The sequence below is a fragment of the Rana temporaria genome, chromosome 7 (assembly GCF_905171775.1).
Source record: "Rana temporaria chromosome 7, aRanTem1.1, whole genome shotgun sequence".
Lineage (NCBI taxonomy): Eukaryota > Metazoa > Chordata > Amphibia > Anura > Ranidae > Rana > Rana temporaria.
The window spans coordinates 144,510,276-144,536,338 of record NC_053495.1 but is presented as its reverse complement, the minus strand read 5'-3'; positions in this window follow the sequence as shown (position 1 = coordinate 144,536,338).

Here is a 26,063-nt window from a genome sequence, read left to right as displayed (position 1 = left end):
CCGAGCTGAGCCATGTCTCTTCTCACACATAGCTCAGCCTCAGCGCACACCAGCGCTGACATCCCCTTCTCTCTCTGCACAGACACGAGGAGAGATAGAGCTTATTTGCTCCTCCTCCTTCTAAGTCTACCCCGCCCACACTCCCCGGGCATGTGTGGGCACTGGACAGGAAGTTTGAACCCAAAAAAGCATCAGACAGCCTGCCTGCGCCTCAGCCTCCATCCTGGTAAGCTCACCCCCTCTAGTCTCTCCTGCCTCCCAGTGTATAAAAAGGGGTGCTCTGTGGACTTTGTTAAAGGGGAGGGGGGGGCAGGCTTTGGTGGGCAGAGACCCTCTATACACAATAGTCCACAGCATGCACCCTTAAATGAAGTTTCCCAGAACACCCCTTACATCAGATCTGATGTATATGGGGTCTGTGCGGACTCTGATGTATATGGGGTCTGTGCGGACTCTGATGTAAGGGGAGGCTCTGTGCGGACTCTAATGCAAGGGGAGGCTCTGTGCGGACTCTGATGTAAGGGGAGGCTCTGTGTGGACTCTGATGTAAGGGGGGCCTCTGTGCAGACTCTGATGTAAGGGGGGCCTCTGTGCGGACTCTGATGTAAGGGGGGCCTCTGTGCGGACTCTGATGTAAGGGGGGCCTCTGTGCGGACTCTGATGTAAGGGGGGCCTCTGTGCGGACTCTGATGTAAGGGGGGCCTCTGATGTAAGGGGAGGCTCTGTGCAGACTCTGATGTAATGGGGGCCTCTGTGCAGACTCTGATGTAAGGGGGGCCTCTGTGCAGACTCTGATGTAAGGGGGGCCTCTGTGTGGACTCTGATGTAAGGGGGGCCTCTGTGCGGACTCTGATGTAAGGGGGGCCTCTGTGAAGACTCTGATGTAAGGGGGGCCTCTGTGCGGACTCTGATGTAAGGGGGGCCTCTGTGCGGACTCTGATGTAAGGGGAGCCTCTGTGCAGACTTTTGTGATCATGCAAAATCTTAGACTGTTTTCCTCGATCCATCACTTTTCCACGCTCTATGGGCCACTTGACTGGACTTGCCCCCCAGGCCTAAGGCTGCCATCCCTCCCCTGCTAAAGAAAAACATTACGTTGAAGGCAGCTCCGATATTAATAAATTACATATATGTATTATCTAACAGGCAAACTTGCTAAGCAAGCCAATTTGTATTGAAGCATTAATACATCATGTTTTGATCTATAGTCAGCTATGATTTTGTAAAACTGTAAAATAAAACAAAATGGCTTTCTTGTCATTTTGGTTTCCTCTGTACTTCGGACTGGGTTTTGGTATCAGAGCTCTTCTAGAAATATAAACTTCACTCCCCTTTTTTTTCAAGCCTACCTTGATGGTTGGGTTGTCCCCAAAAATCATACTCACTTGCCCACCAAATCCAGCATTGTGTGATGTAAGTCTGGGCCCCATCTCAGCACTCTGGCCCCACACCACCATCCAGTGGCGTTGCGTGGGTTGTTTTCACAGTGGTACACCACTGATAACCTTCAACCATTTGGAGTAAGAATCATTAACTACTACTCTTTGAATTAGCCAGTTTTTTATCCATTTACAAACTGATATTTCCAAGCCTGTAGACCTTACCTTACACATAAGCTGTGTGTGGGGAACTGTATCGCACGCTTTTGCAAAATTCTAATTATACCACGTCCACTGCTAACCCCTCTGTCCAAGCTTTTGTGGGGTGATTTTAACCCTTGCTAGCGGCCAAAGAAAGGGTTAAAACCACCCATGTTGCAGCGCTTCCAAAGTGCTTTCAGGCTCTTCGAAAGCGCTGCCCATTCATTCCAATGGACAGAGGTGGTGTAGGAGCACTGTATACCGCGCTCCTACACCGCCCCAAAGATGCTGCTTGCAGGACTTTATTTCCTGTCCCACAAGCGCACTGCATCAGTGTGAAAGCACCCAGGCTTTCACACTGGGGAGGCATGAGAGGCAGTTTTAAGGCGCTTTACAGGCGCTATTTTTAGCGCTAAAACACCTGAAAACTACCTCAGTGTGAAAGCGGTCTATCAGAAGGCCTGGTTCTTGCAGCTGCCTCCCCTGATGATGTACTGCGGTGCATGCACAGGGTGATGGAGTTCACCCAGTGCACTCCATTGGAGATTTCTCCTAACCCCCTGGAGATACATAACATCAACATCTTAGGAGGCCATGAGTAGGGGACAATAGTGCAAGGCCAGGAGAGGTTTTTTACTACCCCACAAAAAATGAATATCTGATTGTGTAACAGAGGCAGGGGAAGAGAAAAATTCTGAAAAGTGACAGATGAGGGTGAAGGTCCACTTTATTGTAATAAGTGGATGGCTCTTATCAGCAGTTCCTCTCTTATTTCAACCCCTTTATGATTGGAGGATAAAATAAACACCTGAACACAGTTTTGCAACTTTGACGTGTTAGTAAAACTGTATATACCATCAAATCTACTTAGTGCATCCAGATGAATTATACCTTGCTTTTTTTTCAGGACAAATTGGGCTTTCATTTTGTGGCAAATGGAAATTGATATCTCATATTTTTATTTTTTTATTATTATCAAAGGAAAAATGACACAAAATAGTATATTTCTTGCTATGGTATATTTCTTGCTATTACCATAACCTACATTCAAGGAACAACTCATAATAAATTCTGCTGCTCCTGACAATCAAAAGTGATACCACATACTGGAGGTATGTTTAAGTTATTTCTTGTTTAAACCTGTAGTTGAGCCCAAAAACAATAGTGCATGTTTTGCTTTTTTATCCTACCTAAACACACCAACACTGATACTACATTTAAAAAGAAGTTAAAAAAATCAATCCAAAATACAGTGACCCTGACTTTGGACCACAACCTTTGACCCTAACCTAGACCTAACCCTGAGGCCTCGGAAACCGGTCGTGAGTACATTTTTAGATGAGGAAACTGTCGAGGAACTCGTCGAGCCAAAAAGAGAGCATGTTCTCTTTTTGGCTCCTCGACAGCCTAACAAGGAACTCGACGAGCAAAACGATGTGTTTCGCCCGTCGAGTTCCTCGGTCATGTGTACAAAGCCTCACCCTTACACCAGGGGTGCCCAACCAGTGTGGCCCGTGGAGCCCTCTGATGTGGCCCATGACCTCCTGCTCTGTGTCTTGGGTGGTTGTGCTGATAATCACTTAGTGTGCTGATATAAACTGTCAGAGATCAGACCAGTGCGACCGCTCCACCAACATTCAGATGTTCACAAGGCATATGTAAAAAGAAAGAGGAAAAAGACATAGCATAATACTGCATATGCATAGACCTATGAATAAGTCACGTGACCAGTGACGCAACGTGTGGGGGAGGAGCTTGAGTGACGGGACGCACGGATGTGCCGAATGAGGAACCCGAGGAACTGAGCTGCATACACATCGTTTTAAATATTAGGATTCGTGAGTGATATCACTGCAAATTGCCTGGTTTCTTTGCATATGCAGTATTATGCTATGTCGTTTTTCCTCTCTCTTTTTACATATGACTTGTGAACATCTGAATGTTGGTGGAGTGGTCGCACTGGTCTGATCTCTGACAGTTTATATCAGCACACTAAGTGATTATCAGCACAACCACCCAAGACACAGTGACTGTGTGGTGGTGGAGAGTATCGCTGTTTGGATCCCTGATATCAGTGTAATTAGGACTGGCGATCATTAACATGAACTGTTAACCCTTTGATTTACCATCAGGATTTCCATCCCCACATATTACTGATGCAATCTATCACATAATTAGTTGATGTTAGCGCAACATATATTTATTTACTGTCACTTTTGGTTTGGTTCACCCCTTTCTTGCTGCAGCTTTATCATTTGTTTATTAATTGTGTATTATAATTATTAATTAGTAGTAGCGCTGTAGCACATATTTATACTCAATATATATACTGTATTTATTGTTGTATAACACTCACTTTTTTACCCTAAAAATAGAGGGTAAACTGTGCCTGCGTGTTATACGCAGGGGGCTGTGGAAAGTTTTTTTCATGAATCTTCCCTCTTAAAGTTAAGGTGCGTGTTATACGCCTGTGCGTGTTATACGCCTGTGCGTGTTATACACCGATACATACGGTAATTCATTGCACATACTTTTAGAGGGTACAAGCACCTTTAAGTAGGCTGCTAATGGATGAAGTCTGTTTATGGGGAAAGATTAAATATTGATTGATCGATTTGCCAAAACTTCATGAAATAACAGGTTAGGTCTATGCCTGAATTCAATGGAGTCCTTGGTGATTCAAATGGTATTAGTAATGAGCAATCCTGTTGAAACAATTTTGCAGGTGTAATTATAGGGCAACTGTTTTCCTTTCACTCTTGTGGCACCTCTTGGTGGGTTTTGGGGAGTATCCGGAATCGTGACCATTCAACTGGGTGAGAAAGTACATTCATCAGGTAATCTATATTGATTAAATAAATCATGTTTGAGTTAATAGGAACCTTTGGGGTCCCTAAATGGATGTATTGCTTGTTTTTTTAAATTAATTTTATATTTTTTTTGTGTTTTAGTGGTAATGTTTTAAAATAATGGTCCTACCAAAGCTTCAGAAGAAGCCACGTTTGTGGTGAAACATGTAGAGGCAACTATTCTTTTGTAATATGACCATTGTGTTATCTATAGCCCTAATTGTATAAGTAGTTTTATACTGTTTATGTATCAATAAATGTTGTTTTCTTTGTATAATTGATTCTTTGATTTTTTGCACCTTAAAACTCCGCTTACTGCACCCTTGGGGCCTATACACTTTTTTGTTACCTAAGATTATATACCTACAGATTGTAGATAGGCCCTGCAGTTAGTCTTATCCTTCTTCCAATGGTTTGGAGGATATGTGTTGTGTTGATGTTATTTACTGCTATTCACCTTGCTGTGATATCACATTTTACTGCTTTCATTGAACCACTGTATATACTATTGTCAATTATGTTACTTACCCACCTTCTTTCTGTGAGGCTTATTGCTGTTTTTATTAAAGCACATTTATTGCCATTGGCGTGTGTGTTTGTGGGGTCCAGTACCTTGGCAGTCATTACTGAAAATTATAGTAGAGCCCACATTTTAGCAACTCCTTAAGTAATCATTGCTACATATGATTGTACTTCAATCTTGCTGACTTGCTGCTGCAGATGAAGGGAAGGGTCTTTCCTGGCTCAGAGTAAAGGGCAGGGAAATGTTAAATTAACAACAAATCTTGCAGACCGATCTTTTGTGTGCAACCGTTCTTGAAGTATATCTAATGGTTGATCTTTGACTTATATTGCCCATCACAAGTTGGGTTTGAGTTACTAGGTCTAAGGAGAGCTGGAGCAGTAGCTGCAACCGTTCACTCTGCAACTAGATAACTATGTCTTTCCAATATGATTTGTTCTTTTTATACTGCTGTCAACAGCACATATGCAAGCACATTTCAGCCAACAAAGCACATGACTTAACAGAGAATTTAAATCTGTTTTCATCAGTACTTCGTGGTAGATTTACTAAAGCCGGAGCACTCAGAACCTGGTGCAGGTTTTCGTGGTAGCCAATCAGCTTCTAACTTCAGTTTATTCAATACGGCTTTGCCAATAAAACCTGGAAGCTGATTAGTTTCAATACAGAGTTGCACCTGATTTTGCACTCTCCAGCTTTAGTAAATCAACAAATTTTTCTGTACTTGGCAGCCATTTTGGATCTGAGCTTTCTTTCCACCTCGGACAATCTATTCTAAGTCTGCATTTGTATGATAACATCATTAGCAAGTTCAGCACATGCAAGTATTTTCATTACTGAGCCACTGATCTGCTTATTCTGGATCCTAAATATTATAGCCTAGTTTCTGTTTATGACAGATACCAGGCCATCAAAGTCAAATCTATTGTTTCCCAGACCTATGTTTGCCTTTTGTGACTCTTTGGTCTAGCAATATCCTATTCTTACTTGTGATCTCCACCTCACTGTGTATGTTGCCTTTACTTTGCCCTGCTCACTGAGCACTGCGCCCTGAGCCCACCCAGTTGTGTGACAATAGCGAATTAATATTCTGATCCTCTGCCAATCAGGAAGTGGGTCAAGATTTTTTACCTAATGCATTCTATGCATTAAAGGGTCACTAAAGGAATTTTTTTTTTGTTGCTGAAATGACTGTTTACAGGGTATAGAGACATAAAAGTTAATTGATTCCTTTTAAAAATGATTAAAAATAGATTAAATTCAATCATATAGTGTGCCTACAGTTTCACTTTCGTTTTTAAACTGGTTTAATGTTTCTGTGAAGTAAAGAGACCCACAGAACAAAAACAAACAAATCCAGGGCAGTGTTTTGTTTTTAAAATGAATCTGATTGGTTCTGTTAAGTTTTAGACACACAGTAATGACAGCTCAGACCATCGTGAAAAGCTCTGAGTATGATGGTTATAAGGAAACAGGCAACCAGGAAGTGTGGAGATCAGAGCAATTTTACAGCAACATCAAAGCAAAAACGAGCAATGAGGACATGAAACCAGTACTGCAGTAAGGTAAAGGAAGCTATTTAGCTAAAAAAAAAAAAATCCTTTAGTGATCCTTTAAGGTACAATATTTTCTGCATGCAGTGCCCCCCCCCCCCCCTCGAGTTACCTGAGCCTGATCATGATCCAGCGATTGGTTCTGTCTGCTCTTTCTCTCCTCATTGGCTCAGAGACAGCAGAAGGAGACATTGGCTTCCGCTGCCGTCAATCACAGCCACTGACAAGGGAGCAGGGGGCAGGGCAAAGTCCCACTGTCTGTGTCAATAGATGCAGACAGCAAGGCTTAGTAGCGAGCCCGCAAGCAGCTTGCTATGAGGACACTCAGAGGGAAAGGGATGGGCAACCAGGAGTGCCCGGTGGTGGACTAATGAAGAGGAGGATCAGGAAAACTTTTGCACAGAGCAGGTAAATGCCACTTATTCAGAAAAAATTGTATATCCAGGGCACTCCAAGAATTTGAATCCTGACAGATAAAGTCTGTGTTGGAGAGGGTAGCGCCACTTATTTATTATTTGTAAGAAAAAAATACATTACATTTAGATTCACTAAATCTATAATGGACATATAACAAGTAGCTCAGAACTTTAAAAGCAGATATCTACACCTAACTGTTTAAGTGTGATGTTCTCTGAGCCCTCTGTAACTCTCTGACAAAGAACATAAGTGAAACAGTTCAGAAACTTTAAAGCAAAGGGAACTACATTTAAGTTTTCTTAGAAAAACTGAGACAGGAATAAAATCATACCTTCACTTTCTACTATTCAGTCATATAAACCTTGCTGAAAATGAACCTCTCTCTCCGTTTTGAAACGACAGCTGCAATTGTCACCTAAAGCTTTCAGCTATTAAAAGTGATTTTTAAAAGGATCATCCTTTTGATTTCTTACATGTACTGTTACAGATAATTTCTCGTTGCATTTTCAATAAGAGAATCTGGCTAAAATTGTACTATATGACCTTTGGATTAATAGCCCTGCCATTTGTCTGTCAAACTAATAGAGAGTTTGGGGAATTGTAGAGACTCATCTGTTGGCGATAGAATTTCTGCCTTTGTCTCTCTTCTCAGGACACTAATGGCTTTTTGTCAGCCCTCTTCACTCAGTGTATGAAATGTAGCCATTTGATTTTAGTTGTCTATTAACTCCCAGCATTATGACAAGAACAATGCAGCCCCTAAAGAAGAGAACTTCAAGCAGACAGATTAAATTTCTGCAACTGCTTTAGTAAAAAAAAAGTGCTGTTTTTAATTGTCAGCAATGTTTCTCCAAGTGAAAAGTATCAATTACTAATTAAAACTGTCTACCTTGGCAATTGTGGAGTTCACAGAGCATGTAGATCAACATATTAATGATTGTGCTCATTGTGCTCGCTTTCTTTGCTTATTCATGTCCTTGTAATATGTCTCTACTGTAGGTTCATTTATATTTATATGCTTTGTGCACAATTGATAGAATCCTTGTAGACCCAACGAATGAGATATGCAAGTTACAATCCCTGAACAGATTCTGCAGTACAAAAAAAACCATAACCGGTTTATTTAATAATACAGCACAAAGATAATGGTGTACATCGACCCACAGTAATAAGTCAGAAATTGCATTTCATTAGTTTGCCTATGCTAAGTTAATAAAAGTTGACTTCTAATTGGTTGAAATGAGGTAATGCACTCCTATTGTCTTTGAGTTATTAAAATGTGAGTCTACAAAAAATTATATCTCAGGTTGGGAAGATATATATGCAAAAAGAAGTATCCTTTGATTTCTAATAGATGGGGAGATCTCCTAGAACAGAAATATACTGGGGGTCCAGGAAGGGTAGCATAACTCATTATGCCCAATCTGGAAGGCCTAGAATATGTTTTGACACAGAGCTCCCAGCATAGCAGATGTAGGATATTGTTGCAAGCAGCAGAAGGTCACTGGTCATATTTGGTTTTGATCGATTTGTTCTTTAGTTCAAGAAAATCCACATATTGCTATTTTGATGAGTACAGAAAAACATCCTGAAAATTATGTTTTTCCACTATGCTTTCCACTGCACTGGGCAAAACTGACAGTTTCAAGCATGCACGTGTTTCGTCTACACAGATTTCAACTGAGGCCCAGTTGAAGTCTGTGTTGACGAAACGCGTCAGGTATCGACGCTGGACCATGCTGCCCCATACTGCTCTTTTTTAACCTTTGATTGCAATTTTTAAAAGTATTTATTTGTTTGAATATTTTTACTTTTTTTCCATAAACCCAATACCGCTTGGATTTACACTATGTGGAGGCCCTCTCTTGCTTCTTTTTCCATTTTATATTTCAATGTTTGTTGGAGCCACAGCCTGGGTCTGTGATATAATCTATAAACCCGGCGTATCATCAATTCCCTGGATTTACACATCACCTTTGGACGTATTGCTAGTAAGGAGAGGAGGCGATTGGAAGATCCATACTCCTGGTTCCACGATCGGTGGATTAAAGCCTGAAATTACGTTCACGGACGAGTTACGCAAACAACGTAAAATGTGAAAAATTCAACGCGGTTCCGACGTCCATACTTAACATTGGCTGCGCCATCTTTTTGGTGGTTTATCTTTACGCCTGAAAACCCCTTACGTAAACGGCGTATCTTTACTGCGGCGGCTAGGCGTACGTTCGTGAATAGGCGTATCTAGCTGATTTACATATTCTAGGCGTAAATCAGCGTACACTACCCTAGCGGCCAGCGTAAATATGCAGTTAAGATATGACGGCGTAGGAGACTTACGCCGCCCGTATCTTAGCAACATTTAAGCGTATCTCAGTTTGAGCATACGCTTAAAGTTGCGATGGCGCGGATTCGGACTTATGAGGGCATATCTACTGATACGCCCGTCGTAAGTCTACCTGAATCTGGCCCTGTATGGTTGTTTTCTGCTACCAGTTCCTTTTTGGACTTTTACTTAGATCTATATTACACATTTGGGGGTAGATTCAGGTAGATTGGCGCATCTTTATACCGGCGTATCGCATCTCATTTGCGATACGCCAACGTAACTCAGAGAGGCAAGTACAGTATTCACAATGCACTTGCTCCTAACGTTGCGCCGGCGTAACTTAATTTCGTCGGCGTAAGCCAGCGTAAGTGTAAGTGGGTGTGACCTTATGCAAATGATGGTCGGAACGTGGAGTAGTGATATACGCCCAGCGTATCCTGAACGGAACATGCGCAGTGAAGTGGACGTATGATCGCTCCCCTGTGCGCATGCTCACAACTACGCCGACCCAACTTCCTGGGATACGTCAAGCCTATAAATACGCCCAGACATGCGCCCGTCCAGCGCAAAAGTACATCCTGATTTTTTACCCCCCTTAGGGAAAGTACTTTTGCAAAGCAATGGCGGCTGCTGCAAATACAGAGAAGAAGGATCAGAGGAAGAAAAACTTTTGCCTGGAGGAGAGGGCTATTATTGTTGCGGGCATAGTGGCACATGACATGTACCTCCATGGTGCCCTCAGTCACCAGACCAGCAAGGCGAGAAAAAATGAGATCCTGATGGAGCTCAGCTTGCAGGTCAGTGCCGTGGGCAATGCCACCAGGACCCCACAGGATATCCAAAAAAAGATCAATGATCTAAAAAGGAAGGTCCGTGAAAAGCTGGGTGCCATAAGGAAGCATGCCAGGGGCACGGGAGGAGGACCAGCCTGTACTGTGCGGTTGACCCCGGAGGATGAGTTGATCACCCAATGCTTGCAGCGTGAGCAGGTGGAGGGCATGGAGGGGTTCGACTCTGGAGACCAGGCCTTGAGGACAGGTAAGTGTGTTTTATCTCCTATACGGTGTGTAGCATGTGAGGGGGTGGAAGGTAACATGTGACAAGTGTGTGGGTCCACCAACATGTGAATGGTTTGTGTCATCCACAGATGTGCTGGAGGGAGCTGGGCCGTCGTCGGCTACAGGGCGACCCACGCCATCCAGGGATGAGAGTGCCCATACCTCTCCCCTGGAGGAAGTAGAGGAGGAGCACTGGGACCTGGAGGACGTGTTCTATATCCTGGATGAAAATCCCAGCAACCCTGGATCTGCAGACCACGACCTCCCGCCTGGTGACTGAGGTCAAGAGCCTCACAGTGGCTGTAAAGGCCAATACGGCGGAGGTGAGGCACATGAGGCGGCAGCAAAATTAGAACACCACCCGCCAGCTGCGGATGCACGCAGAGACCACCGCGGTGCTCACCCGCATAGCGGTGGTGTTGGAGGGCAGGCAGCCAGAACCTGCCAGAAGTGCCAGTCTTGAGGAGGAGTCTCCTGATGATGCCCCACCACCACCTGAAGTTGCCCCCAGGCAAGTGAGGAGCCAGAGACGTGGCACCAGGCGGGGCCCACGACGGGGCAATTGAGTGGTTTATTTTTGTTTTTTAAGCTCAGGTGAGGAGTTTTATTTTTATTTCAGCTCCGGTGAGGAGTTTTATTTTTATTTCAGCTCCGGTGAGGAGTTTTATTTTTATTTCCGCTCCGGTGAGGAGCGTTTTTTTTTTTTTTAATACTGCACATGATCAGTAGTGCAGGCTACAGTGTGACTGGTGTGTGAATGTGGGGGGTGACACTCCTGCCAGTAAGGGGTGTCACCCTCGGTCGGGGGGGGTTGGAGCAGTATATTATTCTATATATTATTTTCACCTTAATGCTTTTTTTGCATTAAGGTGAAAAACTTTCAGTGCTGCAACAGCCCCCCTTTATCTTACCCGATCTTTCCAGCGATGAGCATGAGCCCAGCAGCTCCAGCCGCTGTCTTGGGTCCTCATTGGATAGATTGATAGCAGTAGGAGCCATTGGCTCTGCTGCTGTCAATCAAATCCAGTGACACGGGAGCCAGGGGTGGGGGCCGAGTCCTGCTGTCTGTGTCAATAGACGTAGCAGCAGGACTCAGGAGTGCGCCCGCACGGGTGCCCTCATGGAAAGCGGCTCTCTGTGGGGGCACCCGAGGAAGAGCAGGGGCACTCTGTGCAAAATTCTTGCACAGAGCAGCTTAGTATAACATGTTTATTATTTTAAAAAAAATGAAACTTTACAATTACTTTAATCACTTCAGCCCCGAAAGGATTTGCCCCTTAATGACAGGCCATTTTTTGTGATATGGCACTGCATCGCTTTAACTGACAATTGCGTGGTCATGCGACGTTGTACCCAACCAAAATTGACAACCTTCTTTTCCCACAAATAGAGCTTTCTCTTGGTGCTATTTGATCACCTCTGCGTTGTTTATGTTTTTGCTCTATAAACAAAGAGCGTCAATTAAAACGTTTTGTTTACTTTTTGCTATAATACATATCCCAAAATGAAAAAAATAAATGTATTCACCAGTTTAGGCCGATATATATTGTTCTACATATCCGTGGTAAAAAAAATCACAAAGGCGTATATTGATTGATTTGCACAAAATTGATTGCGTCTACAAACTATGGGAACAATTTAGGGACTTTTTTTATTGTTTTTACTAGTAATGGCGGCGATCTGCCATTTTTAGCGGGACTGCGACATTGCAGAGGACAAATCTGCCCCCAAATTATACTTTTTGGGCACCAGTGATATTATTACGGCGATCAGTGCTTTAAAAAAGCAGTGATCAATGTAAAAATGACACTGGCAGGGAAGGGGTTAGCATTAGGAGCAATCAACGGGTTAACTGTGTTCCATGGGTGTGTTCTAACTGTAGGGTGGGTGGGCTGGCAGGGACATAACAGAGATCAATGTTTCCCGATGACTGGGAACAGTAGATCTCTGTTATGCCATCTGTCTGAAGGGCAATCCACCTTGTTTACAAAGGTAGATCCCCATCATGCCTCTGTACTAGGTGAGCAATGCTATTATTGAGCTTATGATCTACCAAAACACCAAGATCCTTCTCCACCATTGATTCCCCCAGTTGTACTCCCCCTAGCATGTGTGATGCATGCATAGTCTTAGCCCCAAAGTGCATAACTTTACATTTATCAACATTAAACTTTTGTCACATAGTTGCCAAATAAAGTATAAAGTGCATTGAGGTTGGCTTGTTAATTGGAGACATCCTTCATAAATGTTATTCCCTGCATGCAAAACTGAAGAGGAAGACTAGGACAGCCGCACTCCAGAAAACGTTCCTTTTTAATAAAACTGGTCACAAAGATGACATGTCACAGCAAAAATTAAGGGAAATCTGACGCGTTTCACACTGTCATACAGTGCTTAATCATAGCTATGATTAAGCACTGTATGACAGTGTGAAACGCGTCAGATTTTCCCCTATTTTTTGCTGTGACATGTCATCTTTGTGACCAGTTTTATTAAAAAAGAAAGTTTTCTGCAGTGCGGCTGTCCTAGTCTTCCTCCTCAGTTTTGCATGTCATTGCATTGCCGGCACCCTGGGTTTTGGATCTAGTGAGAAGGTTCTTTGGTCTATCTGAGCAGTTACCCTTCCTGTTATTCCCTGCATAGATTGGCGTCATCTGCAAATACTGAAATGGTACTTTTACCCTATATCATTTATAAATATATAAAAAAGTAAGGGTCCCAATACTGAACCTTGGGTTACACCACTGATAACCTTAGACCATTCAGAGTAAGAATCATTAACCACTATTCTCTGAATACGGCCTTTTACGCAGTTTTCTATCCATTTACAATCCATTTTCCAGACCTGTATACTTATTCTTGCACATTAGCCGTGTGCGGAACTGTGTGAAAGCTTTTGAAAAATCCAAGTATACTACGTTCACAGCCACCCCTCTGTCTAAGGTTTTACTTACCTCCTCATAAAAATACCGTAAATCAGATTTGTCTGACAACTTCTGAGTTTTATGAATCCATGTTGTCTGTTGCTTTAAAAAAAATGTTTCAGCAAGAACTCATCTATGTGGTATTGTATTAAACTCTCCAGTATCTTCCCAACTATAGAAGTTAAACAAAGAGGTCTAACATATTCTCTGACCTGTTTATGGGCTTGTGTATTGTGTTCATCTTAAAAAAAGTGAACCTCCGCTTTTTGGATCCCTCCCCCCCTCTGGTGACACATTTGGCACGTTTCAGGGGGGAGGTGGGTGCAGATACCTGTCTGAGACAGGTATTTGCACCACTTCCGGGTCTGATCCCCGCAGGGAATCCAGCCTGTGACATCCCCCCCCCCGGCTGTCTTCTGGGAAACACTGTGTTATTGTAGCAAAGGACATAGTGAGACCTGTTCCTTCCAACAACCCCCGAGTGTGTTCTGACGAAGAAAACAGTGAAACGCATTGACGCACAGGGGCTCATTGCTGTCCATTTGGTTCCAACCTCTTGTTTACACCCCATGTCAATGTATATTTGTTTTTTAACTCTTCCTATATTTGATCTCTTTGCTAATAAAATATAATTTTTTATTCTACACTCTTTAATTTTGCCTCCAAAGTCTGACTTCAAGCCTGTTGGCTCTCCACTTTCTCTACAAAGTTAATACAGTGTTGTAGTATACTCACATTTAGGTCATACATGTGTGAGCAGCTTTCAAGAACAAGGTATCTCAGAGGAGTTTAAAGAGCTGTGTCAGAGAACAGAGGACCCATCATACCAATCGTCTACCTTGGGGGTAGCACAACATAACCTTGATCAATTTCTGTTAAAGGATAGAAAAATCAGAGGGATTTAAAAACACAAACAGAGAAAAAGAGGAAAAAAAATCTGGTATTATGGGTTATATAGTAGGTAAGGCCAGGGCCGATCCGCCCTATAGGCTCACTATGCAAGCCGCTTAGAGGCCCCGTCTGGTGAGAAGTCATTTTCGGCCCCTCACCCTGCTTCTCAACTCGCTTGGCTGCATGGGAGAAGAGGTAAGAAGTCAGCCCCCCCCGCTTCTCACTTTAATGTACGATGTAATTTCCGACAGCAGAACACCCCCTCCCCCCCCCCCGCTTCTCAACTTTAATAATTAATGTGACATGTCACTGTCGGCAACGCCCATCCCCCCCCGGTTCTCAACTTTAATGTGACATGTAATTTTGCTTAAGGCCCCAGGAAGGTCAGGATCGGCACTGGGGGTAAGGTTATGTGCATATGCAGCGTATGAAGAAATGGCATCTATAAAATACTTTAAACAAAAGAATATAAAGTATTGTAGTCATCAAATGCAAATGATTTGCAAAAGAGTTCAGTAACAGTTCATTGAATATCATAAAAAACCTTTTGATTCTTGGAAAGGAACACAAAAAATGATAAACTATAGGTGGCATACATTAAAGATTACCTTCTTTGAAACATCTGGTGGTGCTAATAACACCTGTTTAATTACTTGAGAGTAAAAGAAAGCTGTTCATTAAGCCTTTTCCTAGTCATTAAACTTGAGGTATGTGAGCTGGAGAAAGGTGTGAAAAATTACTGATGTTTTTTTTAAGGCAGCATGCTTCCACATGCAAAGTCAAACTAAGTTCTCTGCAGAAACTGAGTCAGTTCCGCTTTGTAAAGGGAAACTATCATTAACTGCCTCCTTTATAAAACATACAAAAATAATTGCTGTTGGTATGATTTTATATGTGAAATAAATTGATAGTAGATTTATGGGTAAGCTTACCACATTTTGCTCACTCTCAGTTCATTTTTGGTCACCTAATAAAATAATATTTGAAGACATTTATAAAAGGAATGTAAACTATGTCTGTTCTAATACATGATCAAGAGCTGAAGATCTAAAAATAAAAATAAAAATAAAAAAATAAAGCTTGAAATGAACAAGCATAAAAGGCATGTTACGGTAACTGTAAATTATTCAATATGTACATTCAGTAATAGAAATAGATAAGTAATATGAGGAAATGGGTTGGGAAAGAGGTGTGATTATAATAGGGCCATTCACATCAACGAAGGAACAATACCAAGGTTAATAAGGGAATTCACACATTGTGCATGGTATTTTTCAATTGAAGTAGGCTAACACTAATGCTGCGTACACACGATCAGACATTCCGACAACAAAACCGTGGATTTTTTTCCATCGGAATGTTGGCTTAAACTTGTGTTGCATACACACGGTCACACAAATGTTATCGGAAATTCCGAACGTCAAGAACGCGATCACGTACAACACTACGACGAGCCGAGAAAAATGAAATTCAATGATTCTGAGTTTGCGTCAAATTGATTCTGAGCATGCGTAGGATTTTTGTGGATTGGAATTGCATACAGACGATCGGAATTTCTGACAAGAATTTTTGTTGTCGGAAAATTTGAGAACCAGCTCTCAAACATTTGTTTTCGTAAATTCCGACAGCAAATGTCCGATGGAGCATACACACGGTCGGAAAATCCGACCAAAAGCTCACATCGAACATTTGTTGTCCGAAATAACGATTGTGTGTATGTGGCATTAGGGCCCATTCATATTTTACCATTCTTGTGGGTTATGTAAGCACTTATTGAGTCACACTTTAGGCCCCAATATTGTGCAATAGGCCCCAATATCATGCAATTATTCACACATACATGAAAATAATACTTGTCACTCTTGTGGTGCCATTCATTGATAATGGCACCCCCAATGTGACAACCAAGTAGTGAGTTTTTATGTTAACAAAAACACAAAGGAACATGTGGTGCTAAAAGCGAAGAATGAGCGAAGGTACAGTACATGATCCACATTTGCTGTGCATAGAACAGCCCATTGAAATGAATATGCATAATTGCAATGCACAACAATGTTCATATGCATAGTGTAATGCTGCTCTAGTGGGAATGGGAGTTGTACATTGAGCAAAGCACCAGAATGGAAAAGAGTACATGCAGCTTTTTCTCAAAGTGCATCACAAGTCCACCATGCGTTGTGGTCCACTGCATGCATGTGAATATCAGAGCTGTGTTGCCTTAGGGCAGTGTTTCTCAATTCCAGTCCTCAGGCCCCCCCAACAGGTCAGGTTTTCAGGATTTCCATTATTTTGCACAGGTGATTTGATCAGTTTCACTGCCTTAGTAATCACCACAGCCTTTTCATCTCAGGGAAATCCTGAAAACCTGACCTGTTGGGGGGGCCTGAGGACTGGAATTGAGAAACACTGCCTTAGGGTGTTAGAATGCTATTCAAAATACAATATATTGACATTAGAGCATGCTAACTCATGTAACGTGTTTTGTTGTAGCACAGACATTTATGTTTGCGTTACCACAATGCACTGCAATGCAAAAGTGTGGTTCAGCCCTTAACTTTTTTTTTTATTATTTAATTATATTGCTAGATCCTGATATCCAGGTACATGACTTTGGTATTCACCCTAATATTGGATGAATGTTTTTTTTTTTTTTTTTTTTTTTATACATCTATTTTCATAACTCAGCTAGTGAATTTTTTCCTAACTATTCTTTAGAATTATGTTAGGTTGATAATTTAATAAATTTTAGATTTTTTACAGTTTTAAGGAATTATTAGAATTTGCATGTATCTGAACTTTGCAATGCATATTTTTCTTTCAAGTAAAACATTAATGTCCATTCATAACAAATTAGATTATCAATTATGTGCCAAGGGAGTGGACATTTTCCCTAAATGTCTCTTCTGGGTATCACGGCTCTGGCACTGTCAGTGAATATCGTCACTCCCACGCATGCGGGAGACTTCTTTAACATATATTTTAATATTTTTGATACTGAATAAAACATTAAGAATTGTTACAAATCTTATGATTTGGTGTTTAATGTACATTTAAAGTCTCATTCAATCCTATGTTTTTTGTACTATTACGCTATTAAGCACAAATCTGTCTAGCAGGCCAGAATACTTGACTTTTCTCTGCTTCAGTTAGGCCCCATTCACACCTCTGCGACAAAACGCCCGAAGCTGGACGCTCGTGCCGCTGGAGGGGAGAATTCCCATTGCTGTCTATGAGATGGTTCACATCTCATAGACGCCGTACGCCTGCCGCCTGAAAAAAAGTCCCGGACCCTTTTTTTCAGGCGGCATTGGCGTTTGGCCATACAAAGCAATGGGAAGGATTTGTAAAAAAAAAAAAAAAAAAAAAGTTACACTATTCGCGGCAAAATACGCCGCGTACGCGGCGTTACTTGTCGCGGAGGTGTGAATGCAGCCTTAAAGTGGTTGTAAACCTAAAAAAAAAAAATTAAGCCTTCTACTTGGTACAGTAAATGATGTCAAGTGATTTGTGCCCAGTCTTGCCATGAACAGTTAACCCAGCACTGAGAATTCCTCTCAGCTTTATTGCTGGGTTAAAATAACACATGTAAAAAAATTGTGTCACCACACCCCCGCTGCTGTGACTAACATCTAATGTATTTCTCTTATGCACAAGCATGAGAGCAGGGTGGTGTGTCCTCCTACACTACACACAGGCGTTGGGTAGCTTTTACATGCGTACATTGAGGGGGCCATGAGCAGACTCTGAGTGCCACGTAAACACACGGTGGGGACTGCCATTTGCGCACTTTCCTAAGTCTGTGCATGGGGCTCAGCCGTACAGCTCTGCTTCCCGGGAGGAGTGTAGAGATGGGAAGGGAGTCCTGTGACATCACGCCTCTGCCTCCCGAGCTCTGGTATTGAGACCCGCCCACTGCTGTCCTTGGTTTACAGGGCTCATACAGGCGCAGGGAAGTAAAAAAACATAGATTCACATTACTATGGTGCCTTTGTTTTATGTTAGATGCCCTGCAGGTTTACAACCACTTTAAGTAACAATTACAGTTCTTGTTCCTTCCCCAGCCTATGACTGAACAGCGAAAGGACTGATGAGCCCATCTAGCTGTTCTCCTCTCTCTCCAGCATGCCCCATCTGAGCTCTGTAGTACATGATATTGCAAGACTGAAATTAATAAACAAATACATTTTTATTTTTCAAGGAATTGTAATGATATGTTAATGAATATAGAGCTGCATCAATTTGTTTCTTTTTTATCTGCTTGGAGTTTAGCATTATAAAGTTTTTTTTTTTTTTACTACAAATAAACAGGTACTAAAGTATATACAAACACAATCACAAAATCTGATATAAGCGTTTACATATTAAAGCTGTTGTATGCCCTTTTTTTTACTTTTAGCTACAGGTAAGCCTATAATAAGGCTTACCTGTAGGTAAAAAGAATATCTCCTAAACCTGTACCTTGCAATGAGCCGCTGACTTCAGCGGCACATGCGCTCCTGAGTTTCTCGACTGAAAGTCTGGCAGATGCCAGACCTTACCGGAAAGAAGTCTCCCGCGTGAATGTGCACAGTCACTGACAGTGCCGGAGCCGTGACACCCAGAAGAGACATTGAGGGAAAATGTCCACTCCCTTGGCGTGGACCGGGATCACCTACGACGCCTCGTTCTAAGGTAAGTATTTCATAATGAGCTAGTATGCACCGCATACTAGCTCATTATGCCTTTTGCCTTACAGGTAAAAAAAAAAATTGGTGGATATACAACCACTTTAATGTCACTTCAGAAGGAATTTATATTTTTAACTCTTTATTAAAATAGTTGCTTTTATGCAGGCACAAGATCCTTATGCAGGCACTTTGTATTATTATCCACTATTACCACTGCACTAGAGACAGTTGCAACTAATACTTCCTATAGCTAATATGCCAAAGCTAATGATGATAAACACACAAGATCATTGCAGGGGTTTAAGAATTGGTCTTGATCCTGTATTAAGTCACAGTAAGCATGTGAAAAAGCGCTTGTTTCCTGTACTTAGAACTGTCCCTCGCGGCTATAATGAATTGTCGGCTCCCAGCAATTCAGAGCAAATTCATTCATAAAAATAAATAAAAATAGCGTGGGGTCCCCCCAAATTCCATTACCAGGCCCTTCAGGTCTGGTATGGATATTAAGGGGAACCCCGCCATAAAAAAATAAAAAAAATTACGTGGGGTTCCCCCCAAATATCCATACCAGGCCCTTCAGGTCTGGTATGGATTTTAAGGGGAACTCCACCCCAAATGTAAAAAAAAAACCTGGCTGGCCGCAGAAAAGAGGGGGGGACAGTGTGCGCCCCCCCTCTCCTGAACCGTACCAGGCCACATGCCCTCAACATGGGGAGGGTGCTTTGGGGTCCCCCCCAAAGCACCTTGTCCCCATGTTGATGGGGACAAGGGCCTCATCCCCACAACCCTGGCCGGTGGTTGTGGGGGTCTGCGGGCGGGGGGCTTATCAGAATCTGGAAGACCCCTTTAACAAAGGGGACCCCCAGATCCCGGCCCTGTCCTGTGTGAAATGGTAATGGGGTACATTGTACCTCTACCATTTTACCAAAAAAAGTGTCAAAAATGTAAAAAAAGACAATAGCCGGTTTTTGACAATTCTTTTATTAATGTCTTCTTTCCGCGCTTCTTCTTCTTCTTCTTCTTCTTCTTCTTCTTCTTCTTCTTTTCTGCTTTCATTTGGGGTTCTTGCTCCATCTTCTTCTTCCTCTGCTTCTTTCTTGGGTCTTCTCGTCCGCATCTTGCACCGGCTTCTTCTTCCATCTTCTTCTTCTTATGTCGGCCTTCTCATCCGCATCTTGCACGGCTTCTTCTTCCCCAGGCGATCCGCTTCCAATTGAAGTTCCCGCTGTGTGACGCTCCTGTGACCCCGCCCCCCTCTGACGCCACAGGGAAAGTCCCCGTGTGGTACATGTGCGTCGGAGGGGGACGGGGTCACAGGAGCTACTAGGGACAGGGGCGTTTTTTTTTGTTTTTTTTTACAGATTTTTTTTAGTTTTGCACTTTTTTTTTCTTTTTTAATCACTTTTTTTTCCTATTACAAGGAATGTAAACATCCCTTGTAATAGGACTAGTGTGTGACAGGTCCTCTTTATGGAGAGAGGCTGGGTCAATAAGTTTGCAATCATGTTCATTCAGCACAGTGGTGTAGTGGATAGCACTTTCACCTAGCAGCAAAAAGGGTCGCTGGTTCGAATCCCGCCCGTGACATCATCTGCCTGGAGTTTGCATATTCTCCCTGTGCCTGCGTGGGTTTCCTCCTACAATCTAAAAACATGCTGTAAATCGGATCCTGTCTAAATAAGCCCTAATATGCAGTAGTATATTTAGTTTTTGTGCTGCCCTAGGCCTGACTAAACTTCTGCACCTCCTAATAGAAAAATGACACACCCCTTCCTGTCAAGGCCACACCCTGTTTTTTATGACCCACCCAGAAATTTTCAGGGGACACACACACACACACACTAGTTCTGGGGGGGGGGGGCACTGGATTCCCTTAATTTGCTTAGTTTTTCTCTCACTTCCTGTTTGACTATGGGGCAGGAAGTGAAGACAAATCTCCGCCATTGGACAGGGATGGTACAAAATAAACTGAAAGGGGCTATAACACTCCCTCCCTCTATCCAAAATGAAAGAAAAAAAAAGTTTGATTATAGTTCTACTTTAAGCACGAATTTCTGTTAATTTTAAGAAAATATAACCATGCCAATAGGCCAGGATACAGCGTTGCTAATATGTATGAATGTGTGTTAGGGACCCCCACAAACACCACCCAATGTTAAATAAACAATTTTCTTAATTTGCAAATAAGTATCATCTGCTCATTTTTTGGGGATGTCTGCACCCCTAAAAGGCTGAAAACACCTCACAAATTTTGTCACTTTCTACTTCAAATTTATTCACTTCCTGTTACATAGCCAAACAAGAAGTGAGGGTAAAACCTTACTAATGTCTTTTCTTGGGGACACACAAATCAATCTAAATAGTTCCCCATTATGTAAATTGCACTCTAGCATTTTGCTGTGTACACCCCAAATTATTAGGGATCTTGGACTCTGGGGCCCATTTACTAAAGACAAATCCACTTTGCACTACAAGTGGACAAGCAAGGAAGAAAAAAAAATTTGCTTCTACAGGATTGGATGTTAAAATCATCAGTGCTTCCCCTCAGATTTTCAGCGACTACGCTTGTATTGCAGAGTGGCTTTGCCTTTACTAAACCCACAACTAACTAATCATTTGGGGGTGTACACAGCAGTGCTGGAGTGCAATTTGCTTAATGGGGACACTGGTTAGATTGACCTGTGTGTCCCCAAGAAAAGACATTGGTAGGGTTTTAACCTCACTTCCTGTTCAGCTGTGTGACAGGAAGTGAAGCCAATTTTAAGAAAAGGGACACAAAGCCCAACCCAAAAAACACAAGCAGGGGTTCTAACACTCACTTGGCTTCCCTCAAACACCCACAATTAGAATAGGATTTCCTTGCGCTAGATTTAAGCACAGTGCTGTAAATCAGCACTTCAAGCCTGTCCGCCAATATCCCCCCCCCCCCCAACAGGCCATGTTTGCAGGTTTTCCTTCATCTTGCAAATGTGCTTTAAAAGAGACAGTCTGGACAGCAATTCTTGATAAGATAAATTCACAAAACATGTCCTGTCGGAGGTACTTGAGGACTGAGGCGGAGAACCACTGCAATAAAAAGGAAAAAATTAATACTTACCGCTCAATACTTTTTCCCTTCCTGGTGACTACATGGCAGCAAACCTATCATGCATGAAGGCACCAGGAAAGGAGCTTTGAGACAAAAAAAATGTTTTGTTAGGCCAATCAGGCCTATTTCAGCTGCAGCTATTAAAATCTGTAGCATGAAAAAGTAACAAAAAACAAACTTCAAAATTTGAAAGTAATTTTATTGGTCAACAAAACAAGGAAAGCAAAAACAAACAAAAAAAACAAAAAACAAAAATAAATAAATATAAAAAATACAAATAAACATAGGTTGATTTGAGACACAGGATGGAAACATTAGTCACAACATCTTGAGAAATATTTAGCAAAATAATGCAGTACAGACAAATACATCAAAGTGAACACCCTAAAAAAAAAAACATACATTGACAACCTCACAAATATTTCAGGTGAAAATAGTTCCCATACAAAATAAATAAATAAACCAGTCAAAAAACCCTTGATCAAAAACATATCTGTTTTGCAAAGACATTCGATAAGGACACACAAATTTACTCTTGCCAGCCGGCCCCCCCCACACACACTCTGCCCTCTTTTCAGGGCGGGTAGCAACTGCTCTATACAAGCTTTATATAACATAGGCTTGTGTGCTAATGAGGCAATTGAAAACACATGCACAGCCCAGGAAACACACAAAACTAAAGTTCAGTCTCTACATTGGGTGAACTTGTAAGTGGGTACACCTGTTAAGGATGTCCTTAAATTACTAACCCAAAAAACACGCCCAATGAGCATGCTCAGAAACATCCACACAAAAAAAGACAAAAATAAACTAAGTCCATGAGCATGCCCAGACCAAAAATTCCTCAGATAACAAAAAATAAGGCAAAGCCCTGTCCTAAATGAATCACATAATCCAGCATACTACTAAATTAGAAATGGGACAAATACCCCCTGGTCCGGGTGGGCAAACAAAGAGGCAAACGTGTGTGCAAAAGTTCAAATATAAATACCATTGCAGTCTTTGGGAAAGGACTTGTTAATTTTGTGAGGCACCACTTGGCTGGCTTATCTTCTAGTTATTGTCCTTAGGCTAGGTTCACATTGGAGCGATTTGTCATGCGATTTGAGAGACGTGAAAGTAGGTAATAGGATTTAGAACGGCAGAGTTCACACCAATGCTCGCAGTTCCAGTGCGTTCCAGTTCATCGTACATATCAAATTCTGCATTTTCCCTGCAGTACAGTAACGCTGGAAAATGCAGCAAAAAAAGCATCATAAATGCACATGCAGAAAAGCATCTGGAACACATCTGGACTGCGCTTCTATTGAGTAGCCCTGAGCCCTGCTTCACGCTGGTGCGATTTAACATGTCAAATCGCATGTCAAATAGGCAGAATTTGCCAGCAATTCCTGACTGATTGCAACACTGCATATGCGGCACTGCACCGATTGAACTAAGTAATTTCTGTCCTACTTTCTGATATTTGTGCACGCCCAAAACATGCAGATATGTCTCTGTAATCACAGCCAAAATCAGAACTGACAAGCATAAGTAAAATTGTATAAGTTTAGCTGAACTCGCACAGGTTCACTCCCACAGTGTGAACCTGGACTGAAGCTAGTAACTTGGGGGGGGAGGGGGTTACTCTGCCTGTAAAGTGGTGCATCTTGTAGCATGTTTCCAAAATGATGCTTCAAAGATGCACAGCTTTATAGAAAAAGGACAATTCTACATTGCAGCTGCAATGTTTAAACACAAAATAAACAATTCCCTGCCCACCATACATATAAGGCCCCCTAGCCGCCCGGGAATGCAAGGATGTCATATGATGTCCACTCTGAAGGAGGAAGTGTTTCCGCCGACGTCATTTTACAATGACTCGGTAGGGAACGTGTTAATTTGTTTTGTAGTATTTTGTAGTGTATGCGTGATCTATGCTATTCTGACCCTGTTTGATATTATTGATTCTAATTTTGCATCTGTTTAGTAAACTGAAAAATACATTTACTCTCCGTCTGATCATTTGGTAGATTTCCCATCCTGTTACATAAAGAGAGGACCAAAGTTATTTCCTGGGTTAGTGAATACCTCCACTGATATGTTTCAGGGCCATGCCCCTTTATCGGAGTAAGAGGATGAGGTACTCCTGCTTTTACACATGCTGGGAAGAACTAAAGAACTGGCATCCAGAAATGTTCCTTGGTATCTGGCAAGCTGAATACAAAGTTTTTTTCAACTTCATCATTAAAACGACGTTGCCTACACGCGATAGTGAAAAAAAATGCTCTAGCAAAGCGCGGTGACGTACAACACGTACAACGGCACTATAAAGGGGAAGTTCCATGCGGATGACGCCACCCTTGGGGCTGCTTTAGCTGATTTTGTGTTAGTAAAAGACAATTAGCGCCTTTCTGTCTGTTACAGCGTGTTGAATGTGCTTACTCCATTACGAACAGTAGTTTTACCAGAACGAGCGCTCCCGTCTCATAACTTGCTTCTGAGCATGCGCGGGTTTTTCACGTCGTTAAAACCCACACACGATCATTTTTTACAACCCGAAAAACGACATTGTTTAAAACGTTGTTAAAAAATAGAGCAAGTTGGAATTTTTTTTTTGTCATTTTTCAGAACCCGAAAAATGCTCTGAAGCCCTTACACGATCGTTTTAATGGCATTTTTTAAAAAAGTTGTTTTTTACAACCCCAAAAATTATGGTGTGTATGCGGCATAAGAGTAAATATAACTGAGACAGTCGTTGAGCCACATTTATAGATCATTGCAAAACTGCTGATAGAGCCTCCTCTTATTGTTTCTCCTCAAAAGTCCCAACTTCCCGTTTCCATTGGGATATCACCTTACTGGTACCATCTGAGAGGAACATATTAAGCAGCATGTTGGGCCCTAATGGGTGCTGAAGTTGTACAAAATAGCATTGATATGGGAAGCCCAAACTCTGCCTGGAGAGCAAAAATGGTACGCAAATTGCCATCAGTAAATATTTGTCGCAAATGAATAACCCCATACAGTTATATTGTACATATTGCAGTTTCTCCGGCTCATTGTACCGATTGTTATCCCAGATAGAGCTAAACCTAGTGAACCCTTTGACCTGCCGCAGTGTTCTGACCTTGTTGTGCATTTTTTGCATCAAGTTATAGGTGGGGTATAATTAATTTGATTTACCAAAATGCAGGGCTTCCAGGCATGGGCATCTGCTGAAATTTTTTCAGAGGGGGGCGCTTAGGCAGCGGCGATACACAGTCGCGTTTTACCCTTTCTTCGACCGCTAGCGGGGGTTAAAAGCGCCCCCCACGTTAAAATGTAAAAACACCCCACTGTGCCCCCTGAATCTTTCAATATCTCTTTGTCACTACTGTGTACCCCCTCTCCACAACTGCACCTCTGGACCCCTTTACATTACACGGCACCTCACAGCTCTGGACCCCTTTACATTACACAGCACCCTGCACCTCTGGACCCCTTTACATTACACAGCACCTCACAGCTCTGGACCCCTTTACATTACACAGCACCTCACAGCTCTGGACCCCTTTACATTACACAGCACCCTGCACCTCTGGACCCCTTTATATTACACAGCACCCTGCACCTCTGGCCCCTTTACATTACACAGCACCTCACAGCTCTGGACCCCTTTACATTACACAGCACCTCACAGCTCTGGACCCCTCTACATTACACAGCACCCCACAGCTCTGGACCCCTTTACATTCCACAGCATCCTGCATCACTGGCCCCCTTTACATTACACAGCACCTTGCATCACTGGCCCCCTTTACATTACACAGCACCCTGCATCACTGGACCCCTTTACATTAAACAGCACCCCTTTCCCTTTACTGAAACACTACACTATATTGACAGTATATTTATTTCAGGTCTAAAAGAGGAACCTTTTGGAATGAGGGACAACTGGATTTGATTCCAGAAGAGGGACAGGCACTCTAAATAAGGGACAACTTAGAGGAGGAGAGGGGAGTGCTGCAGTCACTGCTTAAATCGGCCCCTGGGCCAGTTCGGCCATGCTCCTGGCTCTCCCTGGCGATTCCAGGGGGGGCAAATGACCCCCCTTGCCCTATGGAGCGGACGCCCATGCTTCCAGGCCCTCACCAACCATAACTCTGAAGAGCTTGGTAGTAGAATTGACAAGATTCAACTTCGGAGGGGTCTCTGGGCTTATGGCC